Here is a 14,273-nt window from a genome sequence, read left to right on the forward strand (position 1 = left end):
GAGCGCCCGTCGGTCTCGCATGTGGGAAGCTTTCGGTCCGTGCTGTCTTGCAGGATCGCTTCTGGCGGTGTCAGGGGTTCTTCTGCCCCTCTGCTTCCACCCTGCAGGACTTAATCCCTGCATCCTTATGTTCTTGGGTCTTGGAGCCAGGCTTCCTCCGCATCCCTCTTCTCGGTCTCGTCGGCTCCTTCTGATCTCGGGCGGTCGCACGTCTTTCCGGGGCTGCCGTCGAGCCTCGTCGCCGTTCCGTCCGCCGTGTTACTTGATGGTTGATCTTGTCTGGGAGATGTTCCTTCTTCCGAGAGGCTTTGCTCCTCTCGTCCATGAGTCGACCCTTTCGTGAGGTTGTGTGCGCCGTTGGTGTTCTCGTGTCTTTGTGCTTTTGGCGTGGAGCCGCTCCGCCCGGGGGCATAGGGTCCGGGGTGCGTGGCATGTACGCTAAGAGTCTGGCATTAATAAGTTGATGATGTCCAAGTGTTCGGGGACAGCTTGTAGAGCGACTTTGACGGAATGGCCGTGGTCAGGCCGCATAGGCGGTCATGTCCGGCGGGTTGTCCGGAGATGCCGGGGGGGTCCCCTGGGCATGGTGCTATTAAGTGGGGGGTGCAGCAGACTGAATCTCTAAGGGGTTGGAGGTTGGTACGTGTGGGACTGTGATGCTCAGTTGCGTCTTGGGTTTTGTTGTTTGTGGTTTTTTTTTTTTTTTTCAGTGGCGGCGCGCCATCGGATTGCGGGTGCTATACCTAAAGGGAAGAGAAAGCCCTCGGAGATTCTCGAGGTGTCGTCGTGGGTGCGGCCGACGGGTCGGATCACTTCCGCTGAGATGCGGCGAGACCGGACGCGTACTAGAGACCCCCGGAGGAGGCGAGCCGAGAGCCCCGGCAGGTGGGTCGGGAAGCCCCGTCGGAGTCCAGAGGCGCGCATTTGGCTTTGTGGCAACGTGAGGCTTGGTTGCGTTGTGGCGGTTTGTATTGTCCACTTGAAGCTGTGAAGCGAGCAGCTCTGGCGGACGTCGCCGTCGGAGCGGACTCGGGCAAGGTGAGGGGTGATCCGTGGTTATTTTTTCCTGGTGTGTAGTCACAGGGGTGGTGACTGCTGTCCTTTGTTTGTGTTTTATGGGTGGTGAGCCTAATCATTGGCCCTGGCCTCCTGAAACAACCAGGGTTTGGGGAGAGAGCGGTTGAGGTAGAGGGGGATACGGCAATGCCTGCAGACTGCCTGTCCTTTGGGGAGGTTTCTCAAACCAGCGTTCGGCTTTGTGTTTTGCAGTTTCCGGCCCCCCACTTGGAGAGTGCCAGCCGACCGTGGACGAGGGGTGTGAGAAGGTGAGGTGGCCTTGTTGGTGCCTGCTAGGAAAGAATGGTGTGGCCCCTTGGTTCATCAAGTGCCCTTTGGTTTTACCAGGTGCTGTGGGAGACCTTTTGGGTGCGGACGAGCATCTGAGGTGAGCTGGGGCGGTAAGTCAGGAGGCTCGCAGGGCTGGGGCCATTTCACTTGCATTGTATTAACTTTGTGTTCTTGCCTTCTTAGGTGTCCCCCGTCGTGTCCCCCCCCCCCCATGATGTCACCAGGGTCTGTGCGGAGCAGGGGCAGGTGAGTGGAATGCCCCAGCCTTTCAGAGGAGGGGAGTGTTGTGGCAGAGGTCCCCTCTGACCTGTGAGATGCTCACAGGTGGCTGTGGTTGGCTAGTTTGTGTTGTAATTGGTGCTGATGAAGGGGCACCTGGTGACTACAGGAAGCTCCCTGTTAGTCTGGGTGGGGTGAAGGTACATAACCACCCGAAGTCTGATCAGGTGGGGTGGTGCTGGTGGTGGTGTGTAATAGCCAATATTATAAGTCTGGTCATCCAGTTTCAGTTTTGGGGTGTGTTTTTTTTAGGTGGTGCGATGCTCCTTTTGGCTCGGGAGGAACCCCGGAGGCGAGGTGGGGCGGTACCCAGTAGGATCGTGGGGCTGGTGCCTTTTCACTAGCTTAACTGGAGCTTTGTCTGTTTAGGCTTCCGAGGTGCCCGAAGCGATGATGCCTGCGGCGTCAGTGTCTAGAAGGCAGAGGTGAGTGGATTGGTAAGGTCTTTCTGCGGAGGGGGTGTTGTGGTAGAGGGCACCCTTGCCCTGTGTGATGCCTGCTCCTGGGTTTTGTTGGGTCTTTTTCAGTTCCTGCTGATGAAGGGGAACCCGGGGACCACAGGCATGTCTCAGGCGGCCCTTGAGGGGCGCAGCCCTGTGCCTGTTAGCTGTTTGTCCAGGTGAGTTGTTGGTGCTGAGGAGGCCAGTATTAAATGGCGACCTGGTTCAGGAGTTAATATTTTTGGGTTTTCTTTTTTTTTTTTTTTTAAGGTAAGTCTGACTTCCGTTTGCCCTTTGGACGGACACTTGAGGCGTAGCTGGGACGCTACGGAGGATCCCCGAAGGGACGAGTGAGCTGTCAGGAGCGTAAGAGCGGCTTTGTCTGTCCGGGCTGGTGCGGTCCCGCAAGCTCTGAGGGCCGCGGGTTAGGGTTTCTGCAAGGGGCGGGTGAGCGACCTGCTCGGGCCTTTCTGACGGAGGGCGGTGTTGTCCTGGAGTCTGCCGTTGACCCGGGCGATGCTCGCTGCTGGCTCTGTCTCGTCTTCTGTTTCTCGGGTTTATTGTCAGTGATGAAGAGGAACCCGGCGACTCGGGGACCATTCCAGTTAGCCTGCGAGGGGCCGAGCGGCGTGCTCACGAGCCGCCTGAGAAGGTGAGGCTGTGCTTTTGTCATTACAAAGTGTTAATTGGGAAGTTGGTTCAGATGTCCTATTGGGGTTTTTTGAGGTTCCCTGAGGTCACGTTTGGACCAGGATCCACATTTGAGGTGAGCTGGGGCAGTACATGGGAGGAATAGAAGGTTGTTGGATGCTCCGGAGCATAACAGTAACTTCTTCCTCCATCGGTCTATTTTGTGCAGAAGCTCGGATGGCTGCGAAGGCTGTCTAGGTCACGGTCATGTGGGTGCACTGGTACAGCCTTTGTGAGGACGGGGAGTTACAGGTTGAGGCAGCCGTTGACATATGCTCTGCTCATTCCTGGCTGTGTTTGCCTTTAGGTTTGTTCAGTTGGTAGTGATGACGACGAACTAGGTGATGGCAGAGAGCTTGCCGGTAGCCCATGCGCAGTGAAGCACCGTGACTGGCAGCGGTTCATGAAGGAGTGGTGTTTGGTGTCTAGTTCCAAAGCGCAAAATGGCGACTTGGTTCAGTATGTAGCCATTGACTTTTCAGGTGCTGTGCGGGCCCCGTTTGCCAAAGGATGAGCAGTGGAGATGAGCCAGGGTGACACGGCGTGTGAATAACGGTCCTCCCAGTTGTCCTAAGCTTTGTGCTGCCTTTATGTCTTTTGGCTTTTTAGGTGCTCCCGTAGGGATGAGGACTGCAGCTCGGGTTTCTGCAAGGGGTGGGTCCGTAGCCTGCCCTAGTGTTTCTGAGGAGGGGGGGTCTTGTGGGCGTGGTACCCCATGGGCCTCCTCTGTTCTTGCTTCTCAGTCTGAATTCTTGTTTGCAGTTGTACTGATTTGGTGATGAAGAAGAGGAACTTGGTGACTACCCTAGTGGCCCTACTGCTGCTCCGGTGTCTTTAGATGAAGATGGATGTAGACCTGCCTGTCTGTAGAAGTGAAGTTCAGTGGCTCGTGCTGGGGACCAGCAGGGTAGAGGGGGATAAGGCTGGGCATCTCAGGGAGTGGTTTTTGAATTTCTGTTGGGGCGTGGACTGTCCAGGAGTGTTCACATTTGACCAGGTCTAGGGCGATATTTACCGTTTTGAAGGAGTCTAGTATGGGCAGAGCAGTTACAGCCTCCATCTGTGTATTTGTTTGGGGTGTTCTCCGTGTTGGATCGTGTTAGGCTATTGAGGTGCTTGGACTTTATTGCTCTCGCAGCGTGTTGCGCGTGTTGCGTGCTGTCGGTAGGGTTTTTGAATTCACCTACTTGCCGGCGTAGGGGCGTCAGGGTGTGTCTTGTGTTGCATTGGAAGCGTCGAGCGTGGATGGGTCTAAGATCTCGGAAGCTTTTGGTCTATTGCATCTTGCATAGTTGTTCTGGGCCGTATTGCTGGCTCTGCTCTGTCTTCCTCCGCCTCCTGGGAGCGGGACTTGATGCCAGCCTTCTGACATTTTCTGGTCTGGAATGCAGTCGTCTTGCCTCGCCGTCATATCTGTGTTGCCGGTTGATTTTTAACATGAGCGGTCGTGTTTGGCTGTCTTTCTGGGGCTACCGTTGCGCCCCGTCGCTGTTGCGTTCTCCGTCTTATTGGATGGCTTATATTGTCCGGGACATGTCGGGCAGTCTGAGAGTCTCTATTAGTCTTGTCATTGAGTTGACCCGTTTGTGGTGTTTTGTTCACTCTTGCTGTGTTCCTGTTGTGTTGGTTTTTGGCGTGGAGCTGCTTAGCCCGGGGGTGTAGTGTCAGGGGTGGGTGGCTTAGATGCTAAGAGTGTGGCATTGATTGCTTGATGATGCCTGAGTGTTTGGGGACAAGTTGTAGAGGGACTTCAGATGGACCGGCCACGGTAAGGCTGCACAGAAGGTCATTTCCAGCGGGTTCTCTGGAAATGTCAGGAGGCACCGGGTGTGTGGTGCGGTCCAGTTGCGGTGGGGGTGATGGAATCGCAAAGGGGGTGCAGCTTTGCCTGTGTTGCATGATAATAATCAGTTGTGTCTTGGTTTTGTTCTTTGTATTTTCTGTGGCAGCGTGCCATGGGTTTCTGGGTGCTGTACATAAATGGAAGAGACAGCCCCTGTGGGTTCTCGAGGTGTCCCCGTGGGTCCAGCCGACAGGTTTGATGATTTCTGCTGAGGTGCGGCGAGACCGGACGTGTAGTACGGACCCATGGAGGCGGCAAGCGCGGAACCCTGACAAGGTGGGTCGCCCAGCCCTGTCGGAGGCGAGATGTATCTATTTGGCCGTACCACAACCTGAGGGCTGGTTGCCTTGTGGTGGTTGGTATTGGTAAGTTGAAGTTGTCTAGTGAGCACCTTCGGGGTGGGGGGGGGGGTTGCTGTCGAGCGGACTCTGGCAAGGTGAGTGGTGATCGGTGGCCCTAGTTACCTTTTTAGGTGTGGAGACATGGTGGAAGTTACCGGTGCCCCTTGTTTGTGTTTTCTAGGGGGTGAGCAAGGCTTGGTTGTCACAGCCTTAAATCACCGGGTCCGTGTGAGAGAGCACTTGCTGTAAAGGAGCTGGTGCTAGGTATGTTGGCAGACTGCCTGCCCTCTGGGGAGGGTTTGGAAAACCCATGTTTCGCTTAGCGTTTTGCACTTTTTGGCCCCCGCCTTGGAGCTTGCGAGCTGCCTATGGATGAGGGATGAGAGAAGGTGCGGTGGCCTTGCCTGTGTCTAATATGCAAGTATGATATGGCCCCTTGGACCATTGAGCGCCCTTTGGTCTTACCAGGTGCTGTGGGAGACCTTTTGGGTGCGGACGAGCATCTGAGGTGAGCTGGGGCGGTAAGTCAGGAGGCTCGCAGGGCTGGGGCCATTTCACTTGCATTGTATTAACATTGTGTGGTCCCGTCCGGTCGTGTCCCCCCCCCCCATGATGTCACCGTGGTCTGTGCGGAGCAGGGGCAGGTGAGTGGAATGCCCCAGCCTTTCAGAGGAGGGGAGTGTTGTGGCAGAGGTCCCCTCTGACCTGTGAGATGCTCACAGGTGGCTCATTTGTGGGTGTGTTTTGCTTTTTGGGTCTCTTCATTTCTCTGTGATAAAGAAGAGCTAAGTGACTGACAGAAGGTTTTGGCTAGTCCATGGGAAGCGAAGCCCCGTGCCCGGGAGCGGTTCGCTAAGGACCAGCGTTCGCAGCGTAGTTCCGAAGTAGAAAATGCCAACTTCGTCGAGCAATTACGCTTGGATTTTTCAGGCTGTGCGTGGGCCCTGTGGGCCAAGGGGATGTGCAGTCTAGGTGTGCCTGGGCTAGACGGTGTGGGAATAAAGCACCCCTGAGGTGTCCTAAGTCTTCTGGCCCCTTTATTGCCTTTGGCTTAGGTGCCGGTGCAGCCGCGAGGGCCACGGCTTTGGTTTTTGCAATAGGCAGGAGAGCTGCTTGCCATAGTTTTTTCTGAGGGAGGGGTGTGTTGTGGGAGGCGTTCTGCATTGCCCTGGTGTATGGTGGGTTCTCATTCTGCCTTCTTGGTTGCAGTTGTACTAATTGTAGATGATGACGAGGAACTTGGTGACTACCCTACTGGCCCCACTGCTGTTCCAGTGTCTTTAGATGAGGATGAATTTGGACTTGCCCCTCTGTAAAAGTTAAGTTCAATGAATTGTGCTGGGGACAAGCGGGGTTGAGGGGGATCAGGTTGGGCACGGCCAGGAGGCTTTTTCAAATTTATGTTGGGGAGAGGCCTGTCGACGAGCGGTCCACTTTGGGCAGGTCCAGGGAGATATTTACCTTTCTGCAGGAGTCTAGTACGGGCAGAGCAGTGCCAGTGTCTGTGTGTGTCGTTGTTCGGGGCGTCCTCCGTGTTGGATCGTGTTAGGATATTGAGGTGGCTGGACTTTATTCGTCTCGGAGCGTGTCGTGCGTGTCGCTTGCCGTCGGTAGGGTTTTTGCATTCACGTACTTGCCCGCATGGGGCGACGGGGCGCTTCTTGCGTCGAGTTGGAAGCATCGAGTACGGTTCGGTCTCGCGTGTCGGAGGCTTTTGGTCCATCGCATCTTGCATTGTCGTTCCGGGCCGTATCGGCGGCTGTGCTCTGTCTTACTCTGCTTCATCTGAGTGGGACTTGCCGCTTGCGTTCTCACGTTTTCCGGTCTGGAAACCAGTCGTCTTGCGCCTCCATCATCTCTGTCTCAACGGTTCCTTCTTATCAAGGGCGGTTGCGTTTGGGTCTCTTTCTGGGGCTGCTGTCAGGCCTCGTCACTGTCGCAGCCATGTACGCTGCTGTCTTTGAAGGCTTATGTTGCGTGGGAGACGTTCGTTGTTCTGAGAGCCTTCGTTAGTCGTGGTGTGGAGTGGGCCTGTTTGCAGCGTCTTACTCAGCATCAGTGTTTTGCTGTCTCCGTGATTGGTGTGGAGCTGCTGTGCCAGGATGTGTAGCACCTGAGGTTTTTGCTGTGTACAGTAGCCGTTTGGCATTCCCCTGTCTATTGTCCCTCACCTTTCAGGAAATTGTTGTAGAGTCACTGCAGATCAAGCAGTCCGCCTCTGTGAACGGTTGTTTCTGGCGGGTTCTCCGGAGATGCCGGGAGTCGTGGGGGGGGCCAAGTCTCGTGCATTTCTAGGGGCGTAGCTACGCGCTCCCGAGCGGTCAGAGAAGGTGCGGCGGTGGTGCGTAATACTCGGGCATTTTATGGTTACGTGATGCGATGGCCTGTGCCGTGTAGGAGCGATACTCTTTGCCGCTAGTCTTCTCGTGTCACTTGGCGTCAACCTGTCGGTTGCTTTGTTACTTGGCTTCCCGTAGGGACGCCTCGGGCTCGGAGCCCCTCTGCTCGGCGGTACAGAGTTTTGGGTGGGTGGAGCAGATCATAAGATCGCACCATATGCAGGTTCATCTTGTTAGAGTGTTTCCTGACACCCTGCTGAGTCACCTTAGGTGCAGTAGCACCAGCCAGGTGGCCCAGACCGTGTCTTCGGGAACATTGTATGGCAAGGACAGGCGGCGCTGGGAAGCGCCGTTGCAGACGCGTCGATTGTTACCAGGACGGTCCATAGTTTTTTTTGCACAGTGTGACCCGTGTCTGGCGTGGGTGAGGCGGTTCCAGGTTCCATGCTCGGAGCGTTCCCCGTCCGGCACCATCGGTAGGTGTCGCCCCTCTTACTCCTTCCTCGGTCTCTAGGAGAGTGGTGGGCGTCATCCTTACTGTTTGGAAGGCCCTTGGTAGTTCCAGTGCTGCCAGTGGGGTGCTGCTTTACTCACCTTTCACCTGTCAGGTGTGCATCGGTCTTTTATCTTGGAAATGTTCAGTTGGTCATCTTTTGTGTTGTCATTACAGGCAACGTTGTGGCTCGGTGTCTACTTGTATGTTTCAATGTGCCTGATGTTATTCCTTCTGTTGACACGTTGTTAGGTGTGTGAGCCCGGCTCGTTGGGTGGCTGTCGTCTCCGATGCGTCAGCACGTCTTTCTAATGGGATGTTCTGGTCTTTTTTGGGGCCGCAGTAGAGCTTTTATGCCTCTATGTCCTGGCAATGCAGGCCTGGGTCCTGACAGCCCTTTGGCTGTGGAAGCCGTTCATTGTAGCCGAGAGCTTTTTCTCTCGTTTTTGAGCATCGGCATGCATGGCGTCCCACGTTCCATTTGTCAGCACGTCTGGCTGCATCTCCGCGCTCAGCTCGGACCGGTCCCGCACTTGAGCGTGGGGTGATGGTTAGCCGTGGTAGCGCTCAGCCTGTCTCGGTAATCTGTACGTGTGTGCAGAGCCTTAAGGCAATGTGGACGCCTTCCTGGTGTATGGCTATTCCACTTGGGGAGATGCTATCAGAGGAGGCGCCGCCGCTTTTACCCTGGTGGCTATGTTTTTAGGTGACGGTCATCCATGTCCGCTTTGGGGGTGGCCGTTAAGTACAGACCCAAGGGTGCAGTGTCGTTTCATTGAATTTTGCAGGTGCAGCGTGTAGATTGCACTTCTGGACCCTGTTCCAGAGGGCGGTTCGTCAGAACCCAGGACCCCCAGCCCGCCAGGACCGACGGTCGCTGAAGGTGAGCGGATTTTTTATTAGTTGGGGTGAGGTGTGCATTCACATGGCATGTGTGTTCAGCGCTGGGCATGTTTTGGGCGGGGGTGGGGGGAGCGAGTGTTGGGCAAATGTTAGGTTTGATTGCATCTAACCGTGTGTGTGAAATTTTCTTTCAGCTCAGATAGAATAAATTTTTTTAAAATATAATAAAAAAATCCCAGCCGGGGGTTTTTTTTTTTTTTCCCCTGGCTGGGTTTTTTTTTCCCCGGTCCCGGCCGGTCCGTGAGGCGACATTCATCGCCAAGGTTTGGACCGGGACGGCCTAGGGCCGGGGTTTTCGCAGGGACAGCGTTTTTTTCGCGGCACCCATTCGAAGCGCTCCCGAGGAACGCTGCGGATTGGGGACCGCGGCCCGTTGGGGCGCTGGCGCGGGGGAACGTGTGCGAGCAGAGCCGATGTGTGGATCCGTGGCATGTGAACGGGAGGCGTGGTATGACAGATCTTGGCCTGGTATCAGCTAGTTCTAGGTGTTTTGTACGGATGCATCTGTGTGGAGTTGATGTTGGTACCTTTCAGGTCATTTGCAGTAACATGTAGGTATTTTCAAAGAAAAAAGAAGAAGAAAAATGACACAGGAAATCCCAAACACTGTCATCAAAATGAACACCTCTGCTAGAGATTGGTGCTGGACCCTTTTGTGGTGATTATGCAGTTGGAACAGTTGCCATAGCTGATGTTCATCTGCTGTCTTTAGGAAGGACCTCAGGTAGGGCCTCGGTTTGCTCAGACTCGGTGAATTTCTGGGTCCGTGGGGTTTTTTCCTGGTGGGGACATGTATTTTTTTTTAGTGCCTGGTTTTTGGAAGACAGTAGGTGATCTTGCAGTTTGTTGCCATTGTTGACCGGGATCTGCTGGTGAAGGAGGTGTGCCTGATTCTCCTCTTTTGTGGTGGGATCCCCATGTTTGTATTGTGGCCGTTGCGGTTTTTGATGTTATACTAAATCCCATGTTTTAATCTTGTTTTTCAGCCTGCGAACAAGGCGGGCATTGAGCGGAGCTTGCTGCCCCGACAACCGGACGTCCGGTCTGCGAGGAAACCTTATTCATTCATGGTACGTACCACGTACATAAGGTCGGTGAGGGACATTGTCGAGAGGTCCGGTGCCCCGTGGCGTGTGCCACGTGCAGTGTGGTTGTATTTCCTCTTAAGGTAGCCAGGGGGTTTCAGCAATTACATGTTTGTAATCTGTGTCATTTGAAAAGGGGAGCTCCTTACAGGCTCAGCGCGTTTGTTCTATTTGGCAGTAATATGTCCCTAAGGTCATAGCGGGAGCACAGCTCGTAACGGGAGCGTCGCTAACAGCGCAAGGATGCGTTCCGTAAGCGAACGACAGAGCTTTTTTTGCATCAGAACCGTTGTTAAAATCCTCGAGCGACATCACAGCTCTGGCAGGATCGCCACAGAAAGTCCTCCCCGACGTGATGGTAAGCCACGAGCCGGCGTAGGTTGTGTCAGTTGGTGTACGTAGCTGTTGAAACAAAGAAAAAAAAAAAAAACAAAACCCCTCCAGGTTAAAAGTGTTGTAGCTTTTAGATGTGGTGTACAAACCACAGTAACTCTTGTCGGTACTAAAATAAGGTTTCTGTTCTCTGTAGTTGGGAGAGGTGTGGTTTCAGCTAGGCAGAGGAATGTCTGTAGGGGGTGAAACGGAGCATGTTTCTCGTTGCGTCCTCAGGCCATGTGTAGCAGTTCTGTCAACCTTCTTTTTCTTTTTTTAATAGGTCGCAGTCATCCTGAATAAATCCAGATAACTAATCGAGCCTCAAGGATAGTTAAGGCCAACGAGCACGTTAACAGGATGGTATGCCTCAGATATGTCGGAGTAGCATCCTCTGAACATCATCAAGGTGAGCACAGAGCATGGGACTGATGGCGTGGCGATTCCTAATCATTTGTTTCACATGTGAGTTTATTAAACCTTTATTAACAAGGGTATGGCTAGACCTGACAATCCCAACAACAACCATTTCATGGACAGTAATAAAGAATGGTTTTGCTCTCTTGTGTGCAGTGTGGGGTTTTTTTGGGTCATGGAGTTATTTATTACTGTTTGGCGAGAGAGAGTACGGCGGAGAGTGTCTGAGAACGTGCGTATGCGCGTCCTTGGGAGCGTGCGCGTGTCCGAGAGCATTTGAGGCTGCACACCTGTGTGGCAGAGCGTTTTGTAGAGAGTGCGTGTGTATTTGAGTGTTTTTGGAGAGGTGGGGGGGTTGGTGTGGGGGGGGGGGTGTGTGTGTTTGCCTCTTGTTTTTTGGGGGGGGTGTGTTTGGTCCGCGTTTGTGTTTGGGGGGGTCCGTGTGTTTAGTTTTCTGTGGGTGGTGTGTGTGCCTGGTGTGGGTTTGGTGTTGGGCGTGGGTGCCGTGTGTTTGTCGTGTGGTGTGCGTGTGTCTTCTGCAGTTCATGTGGGGTGTGTGTTGGGGTAGCACGTTTCCATCCTGTTCATTTGTTGTGGGGGTTGTGTTGGGTGTTTTTTTTTTTTTTTGTTGCATCTGTGGGTCGGTATGGTGTGTGTTTGGGTGTGAAGTGTATGTATGTGTGTGTCTTGTGTTTTATCTGTGTGTTTTGTGTGAGGTTTTTGGGTGGGGTGTTGGGTGTGTGTGTCCTCTGTTTTGTGTTTGTTGTGGGATGTGTTTGTTTTCTATGTGTGTTGGGTCTGTCGGGGGGGGTGTGAGTGTTGGGTGTGTTAGGTGTGGTGGTGTGTGTTTGGGGGGGGGGGTGTGTGTGTGTGTGTGTTAAATGTGTTGGTTGGTTATTGGTTGCAGGTAGAGTTTTCTGTTCTGTTTTCTGAGGGGTGTCTGGTTGGGAGCGTGTTAGGTTTGCAGTTGTGGGGGGAGTTTGTGTGTGTGGTTGGGCACGTCATGTGGTTTGGTGTGTGTCTGTGTGTGGTTTGTCTAGGCTTTCGTGTGCGGGTTGTTTGTCTTGTGTGTGGTGGTGGTGGGGGGTCTTTGTTTTTTGTGGGGTGCGTGTTTGGTGTGTGTGTTTCTGCAGTGTTTATTTCTTGTCGTGCCTGTCTGTTTTGTGTGTGTGTCCCTCGTGGGAGGTGTCTGTTTGCGGTGTGTGTGACTAGTGTTTGTGTGTTGTGGAGCGTGCCTCGATTTGTGTGTAATTGTGCATCTGGGTCCGTGTTTTGCGTTTGGGTGTGTTGTGTCTTGGTGTTGTGTTTGTTGTGAGGTTGTCTTTGCGTTTCTCGTGGGGTGTGTTTTCAGCGTGTGCTCGGGTGTGGTCTCGGGTGCGTGAGTGTATCGTGTTTGTTGTGGGGTGCGTGCAGTGTATGTGTGGGTCTGAGTGTTTCTGAGGTCTGTGTTGTGGGGTTTATGTTGTGTGTGTCGTCTTTGCGTTTGGTTCTGTGTAGTGTGTCATCGGGAAGTTTGTGTTGCGTTACTGCGTGGCAGGGTCTGTTTATGTTGTGGTTGGGTCGGAGTGTAGTGTGTCTTGTGTAAATGCTGTTAGCTGCGATCTGGTGTCGTGTGGTGTGTCTGTCTTCGGGCTTGAGTGTTGGGCGTGTCTGTGTCTTTGCGGTTTGTTTGGGTGTGTAGCGCATTTGTGTGTACGTGCATGTCTTTGGTTTTCTGTGTGTGGGTCCATGTGGGGGTGTGTTGGTGTTGTGGGGTGCCATTTGGTTTTTGTGCGTCTTGGGTGGGTGTTCGGGTGTGTAGCATGGTGTTTACGTTGAGGTAGTTTGAGGGGAGCATTTGTTCAGTGTTTGTGTATTGTGGGTGTCTAGTGTGTCTTGTGTGCGTTTGTCTTGCGTTCATTTGTTTTGGGGGTGTGGTTTGTTACATGCCTGTTTGGCTTTGAGTTTTTGTGGTGAGTTTGGGGTGTGTGAGCGTTGTCTGTACCTGTTCGGTGCGATTTGTTGCTCGTGTGGTGTGTGTTTGGGCCCGTGTGTTGGGTGTGTCTACGTCTTTGAGGTTTGGATATGTAGCGTGTTTGGGTGCGTAGTGTTCTAGGGGTATGTGTATCTGTGTGTGTGTGAGTGTGAGTATTGGGGTGTGTGTGGGCTATGTTTGTGTTGTAGGGTGCAATTTGGTGTCTGTGCGTTGGGTGTGTGGTGTGCTCGGTGCGAGACGCTTTAGTTTGTTGTGGGGTGTGTTTTCTGTTAGTGTATTGTATTTGCGGGCATGTAGTGTGTCTAGTCTGCGTTTGTCTTGTGTTTGTGTATTTGGGCTTGTGTGGAGTAGGTTTATTGGTTATGGGATGTGATTCTGTTCTTGCCGGTGTTGTCCTTTAGGCTCTGAATGTCTGGTCTTTGTTTAGGTGTGTAGCGTGTTTGTGTTTTGTTACTTTGCTGCGTTCTGTGTTTTCTTTTAGTTGTCTGTCACGGTGTGTGTGTGTGTGGGGAGGGTGTGTTTGGTGTGCCTGTTGTGTGTTTGTTCCTTGTGGGTTTTTTGTCTTTGGTTTTGTTGTGTGCTGGTTTTGAATCTAGCAGCAATGGAAAAAAAAAAATTGCTCCCTGGGAGTAATTCCCATTAAATTTCCAAATAAAAAAATAAAAATAAATATATAAATAAGAAAAAAAAAAAAAGAAATTACTCCCAGGGAGCAAACAAAAAATTTCTACTGCTGCACCAGACTTATTATTTTTAACTTTTTATTTATAAATAAAAATATAGAAAATAATGGCATCCTATACAGCAATAAAATATATTGTTTGTCTGTAAAGAAACTATATAATTTTCAAGATAAAATTTTTATTAAAACTTGTACCATATACCTCTCTTCCAGGACCTAAAACTACCATCGACTTACCGGCAGCCACCACACACAGGAACTAAAACCCGTCCCGTCCAGCAATCCCCTCGCAGTCTCGATGATCCCCGGTCCTCCAAGCCCTCCATTTTGAAAATCTCCATGACCGGAAGGGCAACTCTATGGCCGGAAGTCCTCCAGGGCACCAGGAAGTCCTCCAAATCCGCCGGAACCCCCGTCTCCATGACCGGAAGTCCTCCAACGGACCACTGAAGTCCGCCAACTCCGACGGGAAACATTGTCCCGAGAACCCGGAAGTGCCCCAAAACCCCAATAAAACCACTCCCCGCCACCGAAAGTCCTCCAGACACACCGGAAGTCCGCCAATTCCGCCTAGAAACAGCCCGCCCAGCGACGGGAAGCCCCCGCCATAACCCGGAAGTCGGCCATTTTGAAAAACTGACCTTACAGCGCGGAGCCTAGGGTTGCGACCAGACCCCTAGGCGGGGCCCAGGGTTAGGGGAGGACCCTAGAGCAGGGCCTAGGGTTACAGCACCCATTACAGTCTAGAGTTAGGGTTACAGCAGCTATTAGGGTTTACAGTTGAGGGTTAGGGGGTTGGGAGGTTAGGGGTTGGGAGGTTAGGGGTTAGGGTCATAGGGGTTAGGGTTAGGGCCGTTAGGGTTAGGGCCGTTAGGGTTTAGGGTTAGGGTTAGGGTTAGGGGTTAGGGGTTAGGGTTAGGGGTTAGGGGTTAGGGGTTAGGGTTAGGGGTTAGGGTTAGGGGTTGGGGTTGGGGTTAGGGTTGGGGTTAGGGTTGGGGTTGGGGTTAGGGTTGGGTTAGGGTTAGGGTTTAGGGTTAGGGGTTAGGGTTGGGTTAGGGTTAGGGTTA

General features: G+C 52.9%; 2 long non-coding RNA genes across 2 annotated transcripts; both read left to right on the forward strand.

Annotated features, from left to right (window-relative positions):
* The first annotated feature begins 2,629 nt into the window (after positions 1–2,629).
* LOC129205565 (uncharacterized) lies at positions 2,630–5,185 on the forward strand. The gene is made up of 3 exons (XR_008576777.1): positions 2,630–2,718; positions 4,706–4,875; positions 5,122–5,185. It is a non-coding gene; the product is annotated as an uncharacterized LOC129205565 (long non-coding RNA).
* A 3,333-nt stretch (positions 5,186–8,518) lies between these two features.
* LOC129206113 (uncharacterized) lies at positions 8,519–13,706 on the forward strand. Its single transcript, XR_008577001.1, has 5 exons — positions 8,519–8,655; positions 9,662–9,745; positions 9,939–10,118; positions 10,416–10,541; positions 13,420–13,706. It is a non-coding gene; the product is annotated as an uncharacterized LOC129206113 (long non-coding RNA).
* Positions 13,707–14,273: the final 567 nt, after the last annotated feature.

This window comes from Grus americana, chromosome 4, assembly GCF_028858705.1.
Source record: "Grus americana isolate bGruAme1 chromosome 4, bGruAme1.mat, whole genome shotgun sequence".
Lineage (NCBI taxonomy): Eukaryota > Metazoa > Chordata > Aves > Gruiformes > Gruidae > Grus > Grus americana.